This window comes from Ovis aries, chromosome 1 (genome assembly GCF_016772045.2).
Source record: "Ovis aries strain OAR_USU_Benz2616 breed Rambouillet chromosome 1, ARS-UI_Ramb_v3.0, whole genome shotgun sequence".
Taxonomy (NCBI): Eukaryota; Metazoa; Chordata; class Mammalia; order Artiodactyla; family Bovidae; genus Ovis; species Ovis aries.
Window position 1 is genome coordinate 30,418,629 of NC_056054.1, and position 13,906 is coordinate 30,432,534.

The 13,906-nt window shown below is 40.3% G+C and overlaps 1 pseudogene; it reads left to right on the top strand.

Annotated features, from left to right (window-relative positions):
- The first annotated feature begins 10,969 nt into the window (after nt 1–10,969).
- LOC101120541 (large ribosomal subunit protein eL14-like) lies at nt 10,970–13,421 on the top strand (annotated as a pseudogene).
- The last annotated feature ends 485 nt before the right edge of the window (nt 13,422–13,906 follow it).

Sequence of the window (13,906 nt, forward strand, 5' to 3'; positions counted from 1 at the left end):
GCGGGAGACCATGGTTCAATTCCTGGGTTGGGAAGATCCCCTGGAGAAGGAAATGGCAATCCACTCCAGCACTCTTGCCTGGAAAATCCCATAGATGGAGGAGCCTGATAGGCTACAGTACATGGGATCGCAAAGAGTTGGACAAGACTGAGCAACTTCACTTACTTATCTTTATTTGATAAGACTTAGTTTGGGGAGTGGCTCTTGGAATAGTAGGTTCTTTATACTTTTACTGTAAGTTTGTATTAAATTTCCTGAGTGGCGAAGTCTGAACCTTAAAATTCACATCATCTTGACTAGAAAGACCACCTCTCATAATTTACCTTAACAGAAATGCTTCTGTTTATGGATCATGTTTCATTTAAAAGGTGGTGAATTATAATATTTAATTTAGTAAAATAGTAGTTATTAACTCAAGGGAGTGAAACTTAAATAACTATTAATAATATTAGTTGAATAAATAAATTTTGCTACATTTGTGTGTTATGCCAATATAGGCATGAAAATCACATTCTAGGATGATAGTTATTTACAAAAATATTTGTGGGTGGATATTTTGTTAAATGAACAAAGTTGATAACAAAACAAAGGGTAACAGCTGCCCACATTAAAATAATTACAATCCTATAATCTGCAGAGAAAAATCTGAAAGAACATATTTGAAACCATATCCAATTTGGTTTTGTTTGGGTAGTGAAATCATAAGTGATTTTTCATTTTCTTTTTAATTATATTTCTCAATCTTTTACAATAATAACAACAACAGCAACAACAAAACAAACAAGAGAGAGAGGGAAAAAAAGGTTTTCTAAGTTTATGTGGTTAAAAAAATGAAATCAAAATAAAAAGGAGTAAAAGAAGAAAATCCAACAGTCCTGGTTGCCATCCAGTGTTATATAATCCTGGAGTTCTTCAAAACCACTCAGTTGTGTGCTGACAGCTTGAGCAATGTCTGGGGTGAAAGTTACAGAACATCTTTGTCCCAGCAAATCAGATGGCTGGGCGTACAAATAACTTGGCCTTTATTTTATTTATTTGCACTCTGACAAGGCAGTTTTCCCTGGTATTATCATTTTGCTTTTCTGTTATAAATTCAAGGCATTTTGCTATATACTTAATATACTTTATGGCATCCAGGCAAATAGCTCCCTCCAAGTTGAGTGTTAATATTCCACTTGACCAATGAGGAAACTGAGGCACAAAGAACTGGAGTAACTTGCACAATGTAATCGACAAGTAAGAAGTAGAGCTAAATTTCAAAAGCTTGTCCTCTATCTCCAGAATTTTTATTTTTCCTCTACAATTTTTTCCTAAAGAGTGAGTGGGGAAAATATGATTTCAGTGACAGAAGGACATCAATTAAGTGACAATAAATCTTAGTGTGAAACAACTTGTCCCTTTTTCATTAAGTTTTAAACCCAACTACACAGAGAAAAACTGCTTAGTTTTATAAGAGTCTGTCTATACAAACTTTTCAGCATTTGTTAATTCTCCTTTTTTAATAATAAAAGGGCAGATCTAATGCTGCACGCCTCCTTAAAATCTAATAATATTGCTTGATCTCATTGTATTTAGTTTTACTTTCTATTTAAAACAAGAGACATTGGTTTTTTTCCATATATAGCTACAATATAAATTTTGTCTTTAAATAATTTAAAATTTTCATAAACATTTAAATAAAATATTCTATCATTAACAGTATAAGTAAGCCACCAACTATTTAAAAAAATTGCCAAGGGTAAATGCAAAGGCTTCTGAAATATTATGTGCTGCCGTTTCTCACTATTTTAGGAATTTGAAGTAGGACACAGTTAACATTTATTAATCCTTATTGTGTCCTAGTAGTTTCTATGATCCCACTTAATTCTCACAGTTGTTTTGTGAGTTTGGTATTGATAAACTCAGTTTACAAATTTGGAAATGGAGGTCCTGCATGGATATGCAACCTAAGGGCATCCAACTAGTAAATGGTGAACTTGAGATTTGAACTCAAAGTCCTAGGTCTCTAAGTACTTAGTTTTAGGCTATGCCATTCATAGAGAGACAGCTAATTTGTGTGCTTTTTGCAATTCTTTTCAAGTGTGAAGTCATGAACATATAGTAAATCCAAGAGAAGTTCAGTTACTGGGACTGTTGTGGGCCAGGGTTGACACTGATGGCTTTGCAAAGTGGATGTGGCTGAGCTGATTTAGTCTTCTCTGAAGAACAGGTGGAAGGAGATTCAAGTGCATGCTCCAGCAAACAATTGAAGTGCATTCCATACCACTCAGGCTGGCTTCTGAAACACAGCATCTTACTGCCCTCCTGCTTTATTTCTGCAAATGCTCAGGGAGGGGCAACATTCTAAGTTTCTATCAACACTTCACACCTTATTGTGAATTAATTTTTGATGATGTTAATTAACATTGATGACAGCAAGTTGAAACAATGGAATGTGATCCAAGATGTCATCAAAACACAAAACCTACCAAACAGGCAGTGTGAAAGCAGGGAAGCTGAGACTCAAGTATGTGTTCATTTTGATAACCACCAAGTCACTACCCACTTGGCTGTGTAAAGGGCTTTTTACCACAGTTGCTCAAATATCAGGTGCATTCTTTACAAAAGCTCAGGATAGTTGTCTGGCTCATACAAACTTTCTAATACATTTCTTACTGTTGTGTTAGCCATTCCATTGTGTCTGACTCTTTGTGACCCCATGGACTGTAGCCCTCCACTCTTCTCTGTCCTTGGGATTCTCCAGGCAAGAATACTGGCATAGGTTTTCATTCCCTTCTCCAGGGGATCTTCCCAACCCAGGGATCATACTTGGGTCTCCTACATTGCAGGCAGATTCTTTATCATCTGAACTACTGGGATAATATTTTTTAAAAAAATAGTCTGGAGATTTTCAAGACCTTATGAAACACATGGTTAAAATTTCTGACCAAGCTTTCTAGCCTGTGTATCGGTAAAATTCCAGTCAGGGAAACAACCCTCGTGGGCCTCTGCTGGCCAAGGCTCCGTGTTTATTGTTGGAAAGATCACTTTCAGCCCAAGGAGGTCACAGAGTTGACTTGACATGCTTCCTATCCTTTCTGCTCTTTAGCTGGTCATTGAAGACATTTAAACCTGACACCTCAGATCCTTTCATCCCGAAAACCAGATGTGCTCAGCTGGAGAGAGGAAAGGGCGGAACAGAATCCAAACCCTCCATAGAGAAGAGGGCCAAACGGACAAGCGGCCCAAAGGTTTGTCTTTTCTGCCCGCTCCCTGACCTCTGCCTCCTTCCTATTCCAAAACTGGCTTCAGCTTTCCACCTAAAAAGAAGGCCAGTTCAGTTCAGTTCAGTCGCTCAGTCATGTCCGACTCTTTGCGACCCCATGAATCGCAGCACACCAGGCTTCCCTGTCCATCACGTTTTATCAAATCCCCAGTTCTGAGCAGCCCACGAGACCCTGAGGTGTCTGTGTAATATGCTACCACCTCTATACCACCCTGGCCCCTGAACTCATCCAAACTTCCTCCATGACTGCCCTAGATTATGAAATAATTTCTTTTCTCTTCCCTTCAAAGATAATTCTCTGCATTCTAATAATGTTTATCAAGCAGGTAACCATCATGAAGATAGTGGCTACCATTGCTTGAGAGGGCTGCTTTTAATGTGATTAATGTAAGCATTTTACACACCTGGTTTCTTCTATCCTCCCTTCCCCACTTCCACAGCATGGTCTTCACTAAAGATACCATGAGCTGCCTCCAGTTCCTCTAGGTACCTTACGCAGTCTATTTTGGGATCTATCGCAAACCACAGTTACCACTTGGGACTCTGTTCCCTCAACTGTGTAATGTAGATTCTATAATATCTAATGTCTATTAAGTCCTGTGGGTTTAAGCATGCTGAATGAGTTTCCTCCTCCTCTAACTTTGTGTGCTCCTGAGATGAGGGAGCGGGGACAGTGAGTGAGATGTTTCCCCTGTTAACTACTTAGCTGGCTCCTGGCACAATTCCTTTTACAAACTTTCTCAGGTGTTTACTATTCCCTCTGATGTTGCAGACCTTGACTGTGTCAGATCGAAAAGGGTGCTATACCATGGGGATCAATATGGTTTTATATTTGCTCCAGTGACCTCATGTCACTGACTTGTGTGTCCCCATGTCCTTCAAGGTTAATAGTGATATGCCTTATGCTTTTTCCATATCTACTCACAGCATCTATCAATATCATATAAGTCAGTGGAAGATGAATGGGAAGTAATATTAATAACATCACAGTTCAGAGAATTAACTCTGAAGACTGTCATCTTAGGTTCATCTTAAATCCTGACTTTGGTACTTACTGGCTGTGTAACCTTGGGCAAGTTGCTTAATCTCTCTGATCTCAATTCTACTTCATAAGTTATTCTGAGGGTTCCCTGATGGCTAAGGTGGTAAGAAATCTGCCTGCAATGCAGGAGACCAGGGTTTGATCCCTGGGTCAGGAAGATACCCTGGAAATGGAATAGCTACCCACTCCAGTATTTTTGCCTGGAGAATGCCATGGACAAAGGAACCTGGCAGGCTACAGTCCATGGGATAGTAAAGAGTCATACCTGACTGAGAAATTAACACTTTTAGACTTTAGATTATGAGAATTAAGTTAGTTAATATAAGTGCTTAAAATAGTGCCTGGAACATAGTTAAGGGTTATTGAGGTATTAGGAAATATATACCCATCTGAATGCAGAGTTCCAAATAATAGCAAGGAGAGATAAGAAAGCCTTCCTTAAGTATTCAGTGCAAAGTAATAGAGGAAAACAATAGAATGGAAAAGACTAGATGAGATATCAAGGGAGCATTTCATGCAAATATGGGCAAAATAAAGGATAGAAACGGTATGGACCTAAAAGAAGCAGAAGATATTAAGAAGAGGAGGCAAGAATACACAGAAGAACTATCTAAAAAATCTTAATGACCCAGACAACCATGATGGTATTGTTACTCACCTAGAGTCAGACATCCTGGGGAGTGAAGACAAGTGGGACTTAGGAAGCACCACTACAAACAAAGCTAGTGAAGGTGATGGAACTCAAGCTGAGCTAGTTCAAGTCCTTAAAGATGATGCTGTGAAAGTGCTGCACTCAATATGCTAGCAAATTTGGAAAACTCAGCAGTGGCCACAGGACTGGAGTCAATTTTCACTCCATTCCCAAAGCAAGGCAATGCCAAAGACTATTCAAACTACCACATAATTGCATTCATTTCACATGCTAGCAAAGTAATGCTCAAAATTCTCCAGGCTAGTCTTCAACAGTCCGTGAACTGAGAACTTCCAGATGTTCAAGCTGGATTTAGAAAAGGCAGAGGAACCAGAGATCAAATTGCCAACATCCACTGGATCATAGAAAAAGGAAGAGAGTTCCAGAGAAAGGTCTGCTTCATTGACTACACAAAAGCCTTTGACTGTGGATCACAAGGAACTGGAAAATTCTTCAAAAGATGGAAATGCAAGATCACCTTACCTGCCTCCTGAGAAACCTGTATGCAGGTCAAGAAGCAACAGTTAGAACTGGACATGGAACAATGGACTAGTTCCAAATTGGGAATGGAGTATGTCAAGGCTGTGACTGTCACAAGGCTGTATATTATATGCAGAGTATATCATGTGAAATGCTGGGCTGGATGAAGCACAAGCTGGAATCAAGACTGCCAGGGGAAATATCAGTAACCTAAGATATGCAGATGACACCACCCTTATGAAAGAAAGTGGAGAGGAACTAAAGAGCCTCTTGATGAAAGTGAAAGAAGAGAGTGAAAAAGCTGGATTAAAACTCAGCATTCAAAAAACTAAGATCATGGCATCTGGTCCCATCACTTCATGGCAAATAGATGGGGAAACAATGGAAACAATGACAGGATTTATTTTCTTGGGCTCCAAAACTCACTGCAGATGATGACTGCAGCCATGAAATTAAATAATGTTTGCTCCTTGAAAGAAAATGTATGACAAACATAGAGAGTATATTAAAGAGCAGATATTACTTTGCCAACAAAGATTCATCTTGTCAGAGCTATGGTTTTTCCAGTAGTCACATGTGGATGTGAGAGTTGGACTGTAAAGAAGGCTGAGAGTCAAAGAACTGATGCTTTTGAACTGTGGTGTTGGAGAAGACTCTTGAGAGTCTCTTGGACTGCAAGGATATCAAACCAGTCCATCCTAAAGGAGATCAACCCTGAATATTCATTGGTGGGAGTAACGCTGAAGTTGAAACTCCAATACTTTGGCCACACGATGGGAAGAGCCAACTCATTAGAAAAGACCCTGATGCTGTGGAAGATTGAAAGCAGGAGGAGTAGGGGATGACAGAGGATGAGATGGTTGATTGGCATCATTGACTCAATGGAGATGAGTTTTAGCTAACTCCGGCAGATGATGAAGGACAGGGAAGCCAGTTGTGCTGCAGTCCATGGAGCACAGAGTCATACCCTACTGAATGACTGAACAGCAACTATTTTTATTTTTAAGAATTTATTTCTTTCCAAGGATTATGCCAGAAGCACTAGATAATAATAATAAAATCATAATAGATACTAATTATTGTATACTTGCTAGATGCTTTCATTCATATAATATGCTGTTCAGTTGCTCAGTCATGTACGATTCTTTGTGATCCTATGGACTGAAGCCTGCCAGGCTTCCCTGTCCATCACCATTTCCTGGAGTTTGCTCAAACTATTGTCCATCAAGTTGGTGATGCCATCCAACTATCTCATCCTCTGTCGTCCCCTTGTCCTCCTGCCTTCAATCTTTCCCAGCATCAGGGTCTTTCCCAGTGAGTCCGTTCTTCACTTCTGGTGGACAAATTATTAGAGCTTCAGCTTCAGCATCAGTCCTTCCACTGAATATTCAAGACTAATTTCCTTTAGGATTGACTGGTTCGATCTCCTAGTAGTCTAAGGGACTCTCAAGGGTCTTCTCCAACACTGATTCTCAATTCTTAACAGTAATGTGTTTCATTTTACAGATGATAAAATTGTATTCTCAAATATGAGAAATAATAGTTTTCTGAAATAGATTCACAGACATAGAAAACAAACTTTGATTACCAAAAAAGATAGTGGGGTGGGGAGAGATATATTAGGAGTTTGGGGACTATTATATGTAAAATAGGTAAACGGGAAGGACCTATTGTATAGTGCAGGGAACAATACTTAAAATCTTATGATAACCACAACCTATAATGGAAAATAATCTGAAAAATTATATATATATATATATAACTGAATCACTTTGCTGTACATTTGAAACTGACACACTATAATTTAACCAACCTCAATAAAAAATAAAATAAAGACTATGTTTAAAAACCAAGGCTGAGACCCAGAACCTTTGAGTCCAAAGCTCATACTGTTTCCATCATATCTACCATACCATAACTATTTCTCATCTAATTGTTTTTAATTAATATAATTACATTCTGTTGAGACATGCATAGAAGATGAAGCTGACAGCCTCGTGTTCTCCCCTGTGCTGAGCATCCACTGAAAGAATGTTTGTCTGTAGGTTCTGCATTCAACATCCCTTCCTCCCTCCCCTTCACATACCATAGTTATAATGCCATCCCTTTCCCTTCCACTCAAAAAAGCATTCTATGAGGTACATAGAGAGGTATTTTTACAGAGCTAATCTGACTCCATCCTGATATATTACCTAAGTGATAGCCTTCCACACTTCTCTCACTTCCAGGATCATCTTCTTCAGAGTACTACTTAGCTTATTATTCTGGATGGTCTCCCGCATTTGGTCTCCCATCACTGGAAGCCCTTGCTCGTTTGGAAGTAGTCCTCACCGGAAACTCCTGGACCGCACTTCCCCTTGAGATGGTGCTGTACCTCCTATATAAGCAGAGTGTAGGCAGAAAAACCATGCCCCCCCCCCCGCCCCGGTGCAGCCCCTTACCTCTGTTCTCCATTACACCACTTCAAACGGCCTTAGTAAAGTTTGAGAAGTTCTCTGAACAAAATTCAGAATATGGTAAAATGAAGCAGGGAAGATAGGCAAAAGATAAAAGATACCAATAGCAGACACCACCATGTTCCAACAGGACTATCAGAATGTGCCTGATAGATATCTGAGAAATGAGACATTTCTACAGTCTATCTCTCCTTTAGTGAGTCCAGCTTACTCTTGCAAAGACCTGGCAGAAGCTTCTTCACTTTTAGATCTAATTCTCAGACAGCACTGTGAGGGAGGTATGATGAGCATCCAAAATCCTCAGACAGGATTTCCTGGGTGGTCCAATGGTTGGGACTGTGTACTTCTGCTGCAGGGGGTGCAGGTTTGATCCCTGGTCAAGGAACTAGGATCCTGCATGCCACATGGTATATCCTAAAGTTAAAAAACAAGCAAAAACCAAAAATCTTCAGGCTGAACTAACACCTAAGGGTAGGAGAATAGAGGTTGTTCTTCCAGTAGTATTAATTTTTTAAATTAAATTATATTGGAGTACAGTTGCTTGAAATTAAAAGATGCTTACTCCTTGGAAGGAAAGTTATGACCAACCTAGATAGCATATTAAAAAGCAGAGACATTACTTTGTCAACAGAGGTCTGTCTAGTCAAGGCTATGGTTTTTCCAGTAGTCATGTATGGATGTGAGAGTTGGACTATAAAGAAGGCTGAGCGCTGAAGAATTGATGCTTTTGAACTGTGGTGTTGAAGACTCTTGAGAGTCTCTTGGACTGCAAGGAGATCCAACCAGTCCATCCTAAAGGAGATCAGTCCTGGGTGTTCATTGGAAGGACTGATTCTGAAGCTGAAATCCCAATACTTTGGCCACCTGATGCGAAAAGCTGACTCATTTGAAAAGACCCTGATGCTGGGAAAGATTGAGGGCAGGAGGAGAAGGGGACAACAGAGGATGAGATGGTTGGATGGCATCACTGACTCAATGGACGTGTGTTTGGGTAGACTCTGGCAGTTGGTGATGGACAGGGAGGCCTGGCATGCCGTGGTTCATGGGGTCGCAAAGAGTTGGACACAATTGAGTGAGTGAACTGAACTGACTTGCTTGACAATGTTTTGTTAATTTCTACTGTACAGCAAAATGAATCAGACATACATATAATTCCTCCCTTTTTTAACTCCCTGGTTGGAAAGGTCTCCTGGAGGAGGATATAGCAATCTACTCCAATATTCTTGCCTGAAGAATCCCATGGACAGAAGAGCCTGGTGGGCTATAGTCCATGTGGTCCCAAAGAGTTAGACATGAGTGAACAACTAAGAATGCACCATTCAGTAGCATTCCTTTTATTTTTATTATTATTTGTTTTGAGTTGTGAGTTAAGTTTTATTTGGAGCAAAATGAGGACTGAAGCCCGGGAGACAGCATCACAGATAATTCTGAGAGACTGCTCCAAAGTGGCAGTGGGGGAAAGTCAATATATAAGGTTTTGTTGAAGGGGGAGTTCAATACCATGAAGCACTCATTTTACAAAAGGTTTTTGTTAGTCATGAGGATCTGATAACACCATGAAGGGATTTAGTGCTTCTATAGATAGGAAGAGATGCAAGGATTGAGATCATAAAATCTGTTCCTAAAAACATCCAACTATCTAAAGACCTGTCCCACCAGATTCCCTGGAGCACAGAGTGCCTCACTCCACCCTAAACTCCCTCAGAGGGTGTTGAAAGTCAACAGCTATAGCAACATGGGGTTCAATCTCCGTAGAGGCAGATGGCAAATGACTTTGTTGTTCAGTCATTGGCAATGCTCTTGGTAAGTGCCAGTTTGTAGTTGACATGGCCCCCTTGTAGTCATAAATCCGACCATACTTTGGGGGGCATTTCATGACCATTTTGTCCAGTGTTGCTGGGAAGGCTCGTTCCCAGTTCTGAAGAAGGTTTTTGTTGATAAGACACTCAATGTGCTATTACTGGACTAAGCTCTTAATAGTTAAAGATCTCTGGACACCTGTCTTCTAGTTATGGTCCAGGAAAGTAGTCTCTCTCATTGCATCTTTTCATACCTGGAGTTACACTGTTATAATCATTGACCATATATCGAGCTATACATTTAATCAACTGCTTCAAGTCTAGTTATCATTTCCATTGGAGGGTCAGTCATAAACTTAGTAATACAAGAAATAATCTTGTGAAACAAGCAAAATACAAATGGTATAGTTAATAACATTAGTGGAATTAAAAGTAAATATTTTAGCCATGAGCCTCCCACACCAGTTTTTTTTTTTTCTTTCTTTTTTAAGATCATCAAGACTAGGGAATGAATCACTTACAGCAGAAATCTTATTTTTCATGTGGTTCAAATGTGTCACGTTAAAGGATTCATCAGGTATGAAAATACAGCATTCAGTTTAAATTGTAGTGCAGATATCTCCCCAAAATGCTGTAAGGTGTCAAGGGCCTTGCAGTTGTGTAGCACTGCCTTATGATAGAGACAGAATTCAATAGGCAAATAGCCTGGTTACATTTCATTTAAAACTTATGAAAGTTGTTAAGGCTTAGGTATGGTCAATTACATCCTTCAAGCCCACTGAAGGTGCGCATGCACACACACACACGCACACAAACTGCTACTGACCACTCATCGAAAATAAATTTCCTAGGAGGTATCTGATCAGAGCCCTAGAGGACAGAAATCCACCTAGAGAACAGGTAACCTAGAAGTACTAGGCACAGGTAATTGGCCAAAACCCAACAATTGGATTGATTGACTAGCATTGAATCATGTCCATAATAGAAAACATGTGACTGATAGGCATAGGTCCAAGGAATCAAGAAAACATTATAAATGATCATAAGATTCAGATCAGCATCTTAGCCAAGCTGTCTACTTCTGATGCCATCTTCTTCTCATTCTGGTGCAGTGTCATTTCCTCTGTTTGAGCACTGTTTTAAGGTGAGTTTGAGGTCAGCAGGCCTCTCTATAGACCAGTCCAGCTTAGGAGTCTTTTAAAAATAAGTTGTTCCCTCTTGCCAAATGCCACCAACATGATGTTCAGGCACTTCATAGAGGCTGGCTGGGTGACCTACACCTCCTTGGAGTCTTGTGCCTGGAAGCTGGTTGTGATTGTAGATGTTGTTAGTCAGAACACGACTTTGGTGGATGGACTTTGTACTCAAGTATGGAGCAAGGAGAGATAAGAAAGTCTTCCTCAGCAATCAATGCAAAGAAATAGAGGAAAACAACAGAATGGGAAAAACTAGAGATCTCTTCAAGAAAATTGGAGATACCAAGGGAAGATTTCATGCAAAGATGGGCTCGATAAAGGACAGAAATGGTATGGACCTCACAGAAGCAGAAAATATTAGGAAGAGGTGGCAAGAATACACAGAAGAGCTGTACAAAAAAGATCTTCATGACCCAGATAATCACGATGATGTGATCACTCACCTAGAGCCAGACATCCTGGAATGTGAAGTCAAGTGGGCCTTAGAAAGCATCACTATGAACAAAGCTAGTGGAGGTGATGGAATTTCAGTTGAGCTATTTCAAATCCTGAAAGATGATGCTGTGAAAGTGCTGCACTCAATATGCCAGCACATTTGGAAAACTCAGCAGTGGCCACAGGACAGGAAAAGGTCAGTTTCCATTCCAATCCCAAAGAAAGGCAATGCCAAAGAATGCTCAAACTACCACACAATTGCACTCCTCTCACACACAAGTAAAGTAATATTCAACAGTCTTCAAGCTAGCCTTCAGCAACACGTAAACCATGACCTTCCAGATGTTCAAGCTGGTTTTAGAAAAGTCAGAGGAACCAGAGATCAAATTGCCAACATCTGCTGGATCATCAAAAAAGCAAGAGGGTTCCAGAAAAACACTTGTTTCTGCTTTATTGGCTATGCCAAAGCCTTGACTGTGTAGATCACAATAAACTGTGAAAAATTCTGAAAGAGATGGGAATACAGACCACCTGACCTGCCTCTTGAGAAACCTATATGCAGGTCAGGAAACAACAGTTAGAACTGGACATGGAACAACAGACTGGTTCCAAATAGGAAAAGGAGTACGTCAAAGCTGTATATTGTCACCCTGCTTATTAAACTTCTCTGCAGAGTACATCATGAGAAACGCTGGGCTGGAAGAAGCACAAGCTGGAATCAAGCTTGTCGGGAGAAATATTAATCACCTCAGATATGCAGATGACACCACCCTTATGGCAGAAAGTGAAGAGGAACTAAAAAGCCTCTTGATGAAAGTGAAAGAGGAGAGTGAAAAAGTTGGCTTAAAGCTCAACATTCAGAAAATGAAGATCATGGCATCTGGTCCTATCACTTCATGGGAAATAGATGGGGAAACAGTGGAAACAGTGTCAGACTTTATTTTGGGGGGCTCCAAAATCACTACAGATGGTGATTGCAGCCATGAAATTAAAAGACGGTTACTCCTTGGAAAGAAAGTTATGACCAACCTAAATAGTATATTCAAAAGTAGAGACATTACTTTGCCAACAAAGGTCCGTCTAATTAATGCTACATTTTTTTCAGTGGTCATGTATGGATGTGAGAGTTGGACTGTGAAGAAAGCTGAGTGCCAATGAATTGATGCTTTTGAACTGTGGTATTGGAGAAGACTCTTGAGAGTCCCTTGGACTGCAAGGAGATACAACCAGTCCACTAAAGGAGATCGGTCCTGGGTGTTCTTTGGAAGAACTGATGCTAAAGCTGAAACTTCAATACTTTGGCCACCTCATGGGAAGAATTGACTCGTTGGAATAGACTCTGATGCTGGGAGGGATTGGGGGTAGGAGGAAAAGGGGACTACAGAGGATGAGATGGCTGGATGGCATCACAGACTCAATGTACATGAGTTTGGGTGAACTCCGGGAGTTGGTGATGGACAGAGAGGCCTGGCGTGCTGCAATCCATGGGGTCGCAAAGAGTCGGACATGACTGTGTGACTGAAATGAATTGAACTGAACTGATGGAGACAGGCTATGCTTTTCAAATGCATGCAGCTCACTGATTTCATCTTCAAGTTCCCACACAGTGCTCACCATAGGTATGTTGGAAAACCCTGGTAGAAGGCAGATATCCCTGCAAAGTGAGTGGCCAGAAGGTGGGTCAAGAAAATTGAAGCCAAAAAAATCCAAGATGGCAGATTTCAATTGTTAAAAAGTCACAAAGGCAAGACTCATCAAGCTTGGAGTTAAGAAACTTGAAAAGAGAGCTCTCCTGAAAGCTTCTCACAAGAAAGCACTTACTGCTAAGGAGACAGCTGCAGAAGCTGTTGCCACTGCCAATGTTCCAGCAGGGGAAAAATAAAAAGATGACCATCGTGGGTAAGAAGGCATCAGCCCAGGAGGTTCCTGCCCCGAAAGCTACAGGTCAGAATGTAGCACCTTCTCCAAAAGCTCAGAAGGGTCAGAAAACTCCAGCCCAGAAAGCACCTGCTCCAAGGCATCTGGCAAGAAAACATGAGAACATGAGCCAATTCTAAACAGAATAAAGGTGTTTTTTGACATGCTGGCAAATTAAAATAAATAAGTGGTTCACACTCTTTTATATTGAGGCATCATTAGCCAATCCCTTGTGGTACACCTTGACTGAATTACATTGGGATGTGGTGATATGGTGACTGAGATCTGACTTCTTGGACGCAAACTAGGGATTCGGGCATTTGATTTCTTTTCTAGGTCTTGTCTATGTTTGTGTATCCTTCTGGAAGGATGAAATGTTTGCCGTTTTCTCAAATTTTTACTTAAGTTTTATTTTAGATCACTTTGGAAAAAATGGTGCTTTCTCTTGGTTCTTTAATGCACTCACCATGCGAACAATCATAAGGGCTGCATGAAAAGTTACCTGAACATGTCTCCTGCACCACAGGCTTCTAATCTAAGACTTAGAGACCAGTCATTCTTTTATCTTTGTGACCCTAAGGAAGAAAGAGAATCATCTTCAAGATGTTTCCTTAGAGCTGTACTT